The sequence below is a fragment of the Sphaeramia orbicularis genome, chromosome 10 (assembly GCF_902148855.1).
Source record: "Sphaeramia orbicularis chromosome 10, fSphaOr1.1, whole genome shotgun sequence".
NCBI lineage: Eukaryota > Metazoa > Chordata > Actinopteri > Kurtiformes > Apogonidae > Sphaeramia > Sphaeramia orbicularis.
In genome coordinates, this window is record NC_043966.1 from 11,562,420 (window position 1) to 11,573,918 (window position 11,499).

The following is an 11,499-nucleotide window of genomic DNA, read 5'->3' on the forward strand; positions in this document are numbered from 1 at the left end:
AAACGGCAGGACAGTTTCAGCATGCTTTATTGTCAGCAGCTCAGGACCACATACGCTGCTCGCGCTCCACCATGGACTTAACTCTCGTGTCACACCAAAACAGGACGTATCACAAACAATAGGCAGGAACCAAAATATTAAGAAAAGGCAAGAAGAAACATAATAAAAGAATATATAATATAAATTGACTAAATAATTAAAGCTATACCGTATGATGTGGCATTTTTACACTTTTCTTTTGTCATCTTAAAATGCTCCTAATAAGTGTGTGTCAAACTAAAATGTAAAAGAAATCCACCAGGTATTGAAACTCAAAAATGTTTAATTCTCATATATTTCTGATAAAAGTCTGACCAATCATTTTAGTCGGTCCGAATGAAATAATTGGCCGAACCTGGCTAAGCCTCCTGTCAATCATCCATTACGGCCGTCCAGCATCCGATCCATTATCACCGTCTCACATCCGATATGTGTACCACTGAATCAGACGCTTCACTCACGCTGCTCCTCCTGTCTCTGACCACAGTCTGCTGTCTAGGATGTGAATGGATAGAACTGACATGCACATGTGGAAGGGAAAAAACGGATTTATGAACAGAAACGACAATTGAGGGGCACAAACGGGAGTCTGATGAATGAAGGATGGAGATAAAAGTCCGGAAGTCAGCTGTACTGGACTGAACAGGTCTGCATACAGCTCAGCTTTTATGACGGTGGGACTCATACAGGTACATGTACCTGGTGTCACACATGTAAGATGATGTAGGATGATAACTGTATGGACTATGAAACTTCAAATGTCCACGGAAAATTCGCGGAGGCCGCGCGTTCACAGTGCGCGCGCCCATCCCCTGGGCACTGCAGTGAAGACACTGACCCAGTACTGCACAGACCAGGTCTACTGATGGAACAGGAGCCGCGGGCCCGTGGCAGGTGGATGATGCATCTGATTACTGAGGGAGGGGTCCGCGGACACGCCAAAACGGACCGGACCTTCGCCTCTGCTTCCTCCTGTTTTCATCGCGCATCAGATGAGAGGAGGAGAGAGGAGGAGGAGCCTCAGAGCTCAGGCAGAGGGAAGTGGGCGGGGCTTTGGAGGGAGGCGGGTTGTTCATGTTCAAACTTTTACTAAGTGCTGTGAGAAATGCCACATCGGTAGGTATAGCTTTAATGAAATAATATGTAAATTCCAACATAAATAAATTTCAAAATAATAAACAAAAATTAAGGATTTGGAAATAAAATAATATTCAAATCAAATGTTACATAGGTATACGCACATATTAGTATTAATAATCATAATACAAAGACAAAAAGAAAGGGGTTGAAGGAGCCTAACAGACAGATAGTCTTTTTAAATGTGACCAGTGTCTGAATTCACAGACTTCATCATTTAGAATTTTAATTTCTCAAAGTAATAGACAGTCTTTTGCATGTCTTTTTGTTAATTTAATGCAGCCTAGCAAGTGAGTGGTATTTTAAAAAGGATAACAGTTCCATAAAACAGAGATCTTTAGCTAAAAAATGAGCCCACTTGATATAACGTTTACAAATTTACTTTTGCATGTTGATGTTCACTTTCGCTTGACAGGACCCATAGGTTTGTTTTCAGCCAATTCCATCTGGTTTTTACGTTGCTCCCCTTTCTCCTGGTGACCGGGGGGGTTGTACAAAAGCACGTTTCTCCTGAAGGGGCTTAAGGTTTTAATACCAGACAGGACTTTTTTTTTTTTCACCAGTATTACACTGGCCACTCATGGAAACAGTCCACACATTCAGCATTTCATCCGGGTGCAACTTCCTCCCAGTGAAAAGCAAGAAAGAGGGAGAAAAAAAAAAAAAATCCAAAGAATCATCGAGCATTCAACCAAAATCACCAGCACCACTCAAACCCAACTCTCAGACGTTCACAGTCAAGCAGTACAAAGAAAGGCGGACTCCATCACTGAGGACCCTTCACATCCCCTTCACCACTGCTTTCAGCTACTCCCATCAGACAGCTGCTTCAGAACACCTCTGGCCCGAATAAAGAACATACAAAAACTCTTTCATTCACTCTGCAATATCCATTTTGAGTAAGGTCAAACAGAGGGTTGCTACTTTTTAATGCAGCTTTGTACACCTGTTTTTACTTTTATTATGAACTATATGCGTTTTAATGTTAGTTCGCGTGGGATTTTGACAAAAACATGTTTTTCTCTTGTTTGTTATCGTCTAACCAGAGGAAAATGCCCTGTCATTATGTGATAGACACAATAAAGCTTGAATCTCCCACTGTGAGCCGAAAGACACTAAAATGCTTCACACAACTCCAGAGTGAGATGATGATTCTCTGGGACTTTGTCACAGCCTTATTGTTACAACACTAAATAGGCTCCACTGGGGATTAGCATTTACAACTGCAATTCCAATTTGCAAACGTAGCTTCTTTTTAATACACTTCTTGTTGCAAAATACTTAAAATCTCCTGACCTAGTTAGCTTACCCAAAGTTACTTTTAAAAACACTTCACACTTTTTTAAATCCACTCGTGCAAACTTCTGTGATGAGATGTTTGGAGTGATAATCAAAATATACAGCAGCTACTGTGCACAAGTCTCAGTCCAACATTAGGTTCGTTGGTTTAGTAAAGTTCTAATGACCACACATGCATTTGTCTGTCTCTGTATTAAGATCCAATCTGTATACACTACAAACAAAGAGTTAAGGATATTTTGAATTTTAGGGCTATTTTTTCAGTTGGGATTCTTGTACAGCGCTTTTTACTTTTTTGTGTGTGAATTGAAATGCATTTTTTTAACGACCAGACATAGTTTTATTTACAAATGGCAAAAATGACAAAAAAAAAAAAAAAAAAAAAAAAAAAAAATATATATATATATATATATATATATATATATACAGGGAGGGGAAGCAAAATTTACAATGAACATTTAGTTGTTTTTTCTCAGCAGGCACTACGTCAACTGTTTTGAAACCAAACACATATTGATGTCATAATCATACCTAACACTATTATCCATACCTTTTCAGAAACTTTTGCCCATATGAGTAATCAGGAAAGCAAACGTCAAAGAGTGTGTGATTTGCTGAATGCACTCGTCACACCAAAGGAGATTTCAAAAATAGTTGGAGTGTCCATAAAGACTGTTTATAATGGAAAGAAGAGAATGACTATGAGCAAAACTATTACGAGAAAGTCTGGAAGATACTATTAAAGAAGAATGGGAGAAGTTGTCATCCGAATATTTGAGGAACACTTGCGCAAGTTTCAGGAAGCGTGTGAAAGATATTGAGAAAGAAGGAGGACACATAGAATAAAAACATTTTCTATTATGTCAATTTTCTTGTGGCAAATAAATTCTCATGACTTTCAATAAACTAATTGGTCATACACTGTCTTTCAATCCCTGCCTCAAAATATTGTAAATTTTGCTTCCCCACCCTGTATATATATCCTTAACTTTTTGTTTGTAGTGTATGTGAAGTACGTGCAGCAGAAAAAACAAAGATTTCAGGGAAAAAACAGCTTCTATACACCAAAGTGGTTCCATTTAATGTGACCTCCCTTTGCACTTATGTCTTTAACCTGTTTAACCCTGACCATATTTTCAGGGGAAAAACACCTTAACAGACATACCCAAAGTAAATGAAGAATTACTCCACAATGATAAGGTTCATATGGATGTTCTTGTTGTCTATGGACATTTAGAGACCTCACAGAATCTATTCCCATTGTCTAAAAAATTGTATCTATTACTATGCCTGAGTAAACTGTAACAAACTAAAAGAGAAATTAGAATTTTTTATCCTCGCCTGTTTTTTTTCCGGCTGGACTGATGATGATATGCATAAATTAATTGTTCGTGTCGGAGATTTTTAACAGCATATATTTCACCCCACAAAGATTAAAAATCATGTTTGAACATTAAAGTTTGCACTAAAATATACTTTTGATGTACTTTTATTAACATTAGGGTCTAAACTTTGAGCAAAAGTTGAAAAAAACATCCATTGTCCTGATTTATTATATTTTTATAGTAGATGAATATTAATATAATTTTTTTGGCCTGCGGGCAGGCTGATCGGGCTAAAGAGGTTATCCTTTTTATTCAGAAAATATGAGATTTATTGCATTGATTTTCTGATGTTTCATTCAACACATGTCAGATGTTTCTAAGTGTTTGTGCTTCTTCTTGTCATGGGGTCAGTGGTCAAACTAAATGGTGCCTTTAATCTTTAGAACCCATTTAGTTCTGTTTTTTGTGTGTTGTGTAATGCTGTGCACATATTTCCTGCATTTTCTTGTTGTATGTGAAGTAAAGAGAATGAGAAATAAATATGTGTGCTCATTTCAACCCTGCAAAACAATAAAGATAAAGGTGGAATAAGACTTTTGCACGGTGCTATGTAACTGTTGTGATTAATTTTACATTACTTAAGTAGAAGAACTGATTGAACTGAACAGAAGTGGAATTAGTCTTGATAAAAGGAAGGCCAGCTTTAATGCAAAATAATAATACTTCATAATCTCTAAATACGTTAAAACTAAAGTCAAGTTTCGTCATGTTGATGCCCTGTGCTAATATGATGGCAATAAAGTTCTATCTATCTATCTATCTATCTATCTATCTATCTATCTATCTATCTATCTATCTATCTATCTATCTATCTATCTATCTATCTATCTATCTATCTAAAAATGTACATGCAAATTTTTTTTTGCTGTTTTTTTTTGCTTTTTCTGTATAAACAACTTCAGCCCTGCTCAAAACTACCAAAAGTATTAGCATTTTCAGTAGTAGTTTTTCTTCAGTGGCAAAAATGTCTCATTGAAACCACATTTTTTAATCTGACCAAAAAAAAAAAAGCTAACGCAATGATTTCACTGTTGTTGCTCATGTTTGCCTTGTGCTAATACGATGGCAATAAAGTTCTATCTGCCTACCTAACTACCTACCTACCTACCTACCTACCTACCAAAAAATGTACATGCACATTTTTTTCTTTCTTTTTTTTTTTTTTTGCTTTTTCTGTATAAACAACTTCAGCCCTGCTCAAAACTACCAAAAGTATTAGCATTTTCAGTAGTAGTTTTTCTTCAGTGGCAAAAATGTCTCATTGAAACCACATTTTTTAATCTGACCAAAAAAAAAAAACAAAAAAAAAAGGCTAACGCAATGATTTCAATGTTGTTGCTAATGTTTGCCTTGTGCTAATATGATGGCAATAAAGTTCTATCTATCTATCTATCTATCTATCTATCTATCTATCTATCTATCTATCTATCTATCTATCTATCTATCTATCTATCTATCTATCTATCTATCTATCTATCTATCAAGTTATAACATGGGGCGTAAAAATAAAAGGTTGTTGGAAAAATAAAAACTACATATACCTGAAAGTATACGAAACAGTTAATATGTTACACTTCTATATAAAATGTGTCTTTGTTTTCCTTTTTGTGAATGTACAAAGCAAATTGTAGCTCTAGTGGACTAATAAGGACCATGTACAAAAAGCATTAATCTCAGAAAGATGTGCTGCTCCAGAATTAGCTACAAGCTTTTTGCCATTTGTGAACCATGGACAGGTAAGGACAAATACAAAACATCCACATAACTTAAATAGCAACTAACATTTGGGAGGTAAAACATACACACCTATGCCCCCCCCACCTCAAAACCCTGACATACAATCAGATAAAATCGTCACACACAATTTACATGTGCTCTACAAACACTACCCAAACCATTCCATCAGCATCACTTAAATTGCAGGGTGATAGGGTAATAATAGTTTGTCGTGACCCAGAATGCTTTTTTTTAACCTCATGTGAAAGTACATGAAAACCTAGACATGTTTTCAGATGATCTGGGAGTTGATTCCATTCCTTAATGGCTTTGAAAGAGAAGCAGATTGTCCAAAGGCAGAGAATTATTTTAGGGACGCCACAGTCCCACCAAGCTGTTGACCTTGACATGGTCACTTGTTCAGAGCAAAGTTGTTTAAATCTTTTCACTGGAGGAGGTGCAGCTCAGTGCAGTACTTTAAGGGGAATATATATAGTAGTATTTCTACTTTCAAATATTTAAAAAATGACCTAAATTATCTTTAGAGTGTTCAGAACAAAGTGTCCTGAAGTTCTGCCAAAGATGTAAGTGTGCTGGATTGTAGAAATATGAACTGAATATATCAACACCAACAGTTCAGGAGGTTTATGTGACCACTAGAGGGAGTAGTGAGTCACTCTGACGGTTTCCCATGGTGAGGAAAACTAACACTACGGGTACGATTACATGATGTTTTTTAAATCCGATTTATTTTCCAGAAGAAATTAATTCGGAATTAAAGTATTTTCTCTTCTGTTTACATGGAAATGTTAAACCCGAATAAAGGTTTACATGACGTATTAATGAGGTAGCTAAGTGAGCTAAAGGGTTTGTGCTGCAGTGCTCACGTTGCCTTGTTCTCGCAGCCCTTCCTTTACCATTTTAGCTTTGCGTTAGTTTTTATTTCCCAAGATTTTATTACTGCGTTACGTCACATCGCCATGATTTGAGCCTCAATTTGTGATCATATTGACTCCAGTGGACCATAGGAATGAAGCGATTATGCTAAACTAGGCTAAGTTAAGCTAACAGAAGGGCTACGAGAACAAGGCAATCAGTGCACTGCAGTGCAAACTGATTTGCCCACTTATTGAACTCATTAGTCCATGACAAATGAGTTCTCTCCGGGTACTCCGGCTTCCGCCCACCATCCAAAGACATGCACTAATAGGTTAACTGGTTAATCTAAATTGCCCATAGGTGTGAATGTGAGAGTGATTGTTTGTCTCTATATGTTCAGCCCTGCGATGAACTGGCGACTTGTCCTGGGTGTACCCCGCCTTCACCCCTATGTAGCTGGGATAGGCTCCAAGCGACCCCCGTGACCCTAGTGAGGATAAAGCGGGTTCAGAAAATGAATGAATGAATAGAAATTTCAGGCGACCCCATTTGAATTCCAGGCGACCCCACATGGGGTCCCAACCCCAAGGTTGAAAAACACTGCCCTAGTGATTTATGTTAGTGACAAAACAGTTTGCCAGTGAACTTTCCATCCTAATATAACTAATATAGCTAACGAAGCTCTGGCTCTGGCTTCATTTCCTGTACAAGTGCTCCAAACCTCTGAGAACACACGATTCATGCACGAAGAGGGGTAGGTGCAGAGGGGGGAGGGGGGAGAGACAAATGGCAGTTGAGTTTGATAGACATATCACCATTCAATCATTTTGATGGGCCGGTTAGAATGATTGGATGGTGTTTTTTCAGTCCTGTCCGTTCCACAGGTGACTACATTTTTTTTTTCTGTTGGAGTATTTAATTAATTGGTTGTAATCGGGGTGTGAAGGGGATTTTAAGCAATATAGTAAAAAAAAAATGCTCTAGGAAAACATCTCCTACCCCACCTTTGACTCCAAGTGAGATATATTCTACCTCCCAACTCTTTGGAATGCAGCAGTAGTGTGTTCTGGTACGTGACGCCCCCCTGTCGTTGACAGTTTGGAACATCAAGAATACATAGAACCCCAAGGGAGACCCACACAATATTATCAATTCATGTCAGAAAATATATGTAATGCGTTAAAACCTTAATAAAGATATGTGTTTAAAAAAAAAAAGAATACATAGGACCCCAAGGGAGACCCTGTTGAGCCGCATTATGTGATAAATTCCTATTATGTAATAAAAGTTCAAAATGTAATAAGAATGTCACATCATCTTGTAATAAAGCTGCATTATGTAATAAACTGACACATTTTGTAATAAACTACCTCCGTGCGTTATGTAGTAAATTTTTTCGCATTATGTAGTAAGTTATTACAATTTGAAAAATTTATTACGAAATGCACTTGACACATTTAGTCATTTAGACACGTGTTTGGCACTGATTAGTGTGTGTTTATCAGCAAAATACATTTTAGTTACAAGTTAGCCACTAAAGGTGTGTGATGTTTAGCTCTTTTTTTATATCCAGAAATGTTGTTTACATTGTTAAAGACACTTTCCTAAGTTTTTTTTTTTTTTTTCAACTGGCATAGATACCTTATATTGATCAAAATAATTAAATTTGCCTTAAAAAGGTTCTGTTTAGAAATAAAGCCATTTATTGTTCAACGTCAGCATTTTCTATTTTGTGTGTGCATGTTGGAGTGTGTGTACTAATTGTGAATGTAATGCTAATAGGTAGGCTATCATTACCACTACTACAACTACTAATCTGCAGGGTTACTTCAATTAAAGAGGGGGAAAAAAATCTACTTGAGGGTCGTTATTACGTGATGAACCGTGTTATTACATTTTCCTGAAAATAAAAATGTGTCAAGTGCATTTTGTAATAAATTTCTGAAATTGTAATAACTTACTACATGCTGCGAAAAAATTTACTACATAATGCACAGAGGTAGTTAATTACAAATTGCGTCAGTTTATTACATAATGCGGCTTTATTACAAGATGATGTGATATTCTTATTACATTTTGAACTTTTATTACATAATGGGAATTTATTACATAATGCGGCTCAACACACCCACACAATATTATCACTTCATGTCAGAAAATATATGTAACGTGTTAAAACCTGTTGAGCCACATTATGTAATAAATTCCCATTATGTAATAAAAGTTCAAAATGTAATAAGAATGTCACGTCATCTTGTAATAAAGCCACATTATGTAATAAACTGACGCATTTTGTAGTAAACTACGTTAATGCATTTTGACACATTTTTATTTAAAAAAAAAACAAAACGTAATAACATGGTTCATTATGTAATAACAATCCAAATGAATATAATTTCAGAGCAGTTTAGAAGAAATTAGTCACAGGAGCTACAGGTAATGTAATCAGAACTTTAACCACACACTTTAAAGATGAAAATAAAAATGTGTCAAGTGCATTTTGTAATAAATTTCTCAAATTGTAATAACTTACTACATAATGTGAAAAAATTTACTACATAATGCACTGAGGTAGTTTATTACAAAATGCGTCAGTTTATTACATAATGCGGCTTTATTACAAGATGATGTGATATTCTTATTACATTCTGAACTTTTATTACATTATGGGAATTTATTACATAATGTGGCTCAACACACCCACACAGTGTTATCAATTCATGTCAGAAAATATATGTAACATGTTAAAACCTGTTGAGCCACATTATGTAATAAATTCCCATTATGTAATAAAAGTTCAAAATGTAATAAGAATGTCATGTCATCTTGTAATAAAGCCACATTATTTAATAAACTGACGCATTTTGTAATAAACTACGTTAATGCATTTTGACACATCTTTATTAAAAAAAAAAAACAACCTAATAACATGGTTCATTATGTAATAACAATCCAAATGAATATAATTTCAGAGCAGTTTAGAAGAAATTAGTCACAGGAGCTACAGGTAATGTAATCAGAACTTTAACCACACACTTTAAAGATGAAAATAAAAATGTGTCAAGTGCATTTTGTAATAAATTTCTCAAATTGTAATAACTTACTATATAATGCGAAAAAATTTACTACATAATGCATTGAGGTAGTTTATTACAAAATGCGTCAGTTAATTACATAATGTGGCTTTATTATAAGATGATGTGACATTCTTATAACATTTTGAACTTTTATTACATAATGGGAATTTATTACATAATACGGCTCAACACAACCCACACAATATAATCACTTCATGTCAGAAAATATATGTAATGTGTTAAAACCTTAATAAAGATATGTTAAAAAAAGAATACATAGGACCCCTTTAAATACATGCCAAAAGTCACGGTATCAATTAAATTATCCATGACTTTTAGAGCCGGATTATAAAGTGGTATATTTGGTTTAAAGGTTGTCTCACTGGCTGAAGACCAACAGGAGACTCAGTAATTAAGATGAGAAGGAACCATTATATTCATTGCATTCACCATTACAATTTGACAGTTCGCATTAATGATCTGAAAAAATCATGTGTCTTTTGCGGTCCTCGATATTATTTATGTCCTCTGAATGTGTTACGAAGGACATTACGACATAACTTGAAAGGATACCGGTGATTGATGAAGTTATTATGAAAAAGTTATTCTTTTAACCGCTGTTCTTTAATTTCGATCAATAACGGCGGTCCAAGTAATAATACTCTCTCTTCCTCTCATTCATTTTCTCTCAGTCAGATACCCCTGTCAAAATCACACTAGGACTTCCCATTGTTTAAGGAAAAACCAATGAATAAAATATAAGTGAAAATTGTATTTTTCATATGAATAATGTAAAAGAGGGCATGCTGTTGGCGTCCACGTCTCAAGGTTAGACTATATTGTTAGTTTCCCCCGCCTGGCCCAAGCTTTGTTCTTGTTTGGTGGGAAATGAGGGGATCCAGTTCTATCAGGTTTACTTTTCTGAGGGATACTTTGCCTTTTCTGCCACGATATGTTATTACAGAAGCTTGAAAGTGTCAGGTATGTAATGTCAAGGCAGTGCCATATATGACTTGGTATATGCCAAAACTTTTCACCGCTGTCTATTTCATTTACTGTGTCGCAATAAATGGCTTCTGACCGAGAGCTAAATTGAAGGAAGTGAGGGAAGAACAGATAGAAAGATTTATATGCTCAAGTGATTAAAGATGACACTTAACTGATGACTTGGTGTCAGAACTGTTCAACACAGGAATTTTAATTTGATCTGTGCCTTGTAATCAAAATCTAAACCGTTATACGTAAGGGTTTTCATTATTCGTTATTTGTCTTTTCTCTGATAGACGGATAATCTCTCCGTTGAGCGGCACGTATGAGTGAACTGTATTAGATGGTCGTGCAATTTATTTCAATGAACAGAATCCAGCAGGGAAAACAACAAGGACAGCACAGTTTTTCACTAAAGCTCCATAGCTAATTTATGACACGTACAGCTAAAAGAAAAAGTGATGCCATCAGACTTTTCTGGGCGCCTGTATTGATTGCTGACTCTGTAAAAATGTGAACTCAAGGCCTCATATCTTCTTTAACAGACAGCCGTTGCTTATGATAAAGCTGACATTTCTTTCTTTCTATAAAAAAGCAGTATGTAAAAAAATTATTTAGAGTGGGAAGGCTGAGGTTGTAAATGTTTGTGCGTAGTAAAGTTAAGCAATTTGCTGGTAGTCTAGTTTAACTACTTTTTGATTTTAGTAGTGATTCTGGCAGATAAACTACTCTTGTGCACTAACCAAATACTTGTTGTTGTTTTTTTTAACCCTTTCATGCATGAAATGTGAGAACCTGAGTCAAGATTTATTTTTTGAGTGTTTTTATTCCTCCTTAGCCATGAAAAAAACAATGTGATTGAGGTTTTTTTTTCTCTATGGAGTTACAAAAATATCCATGCATTTGATTTTTGAAGTAAAGAAACGTGTTTAAAACCAAATATCAGAAAGTGATATGAAAACAATGAAATAAAAACATTT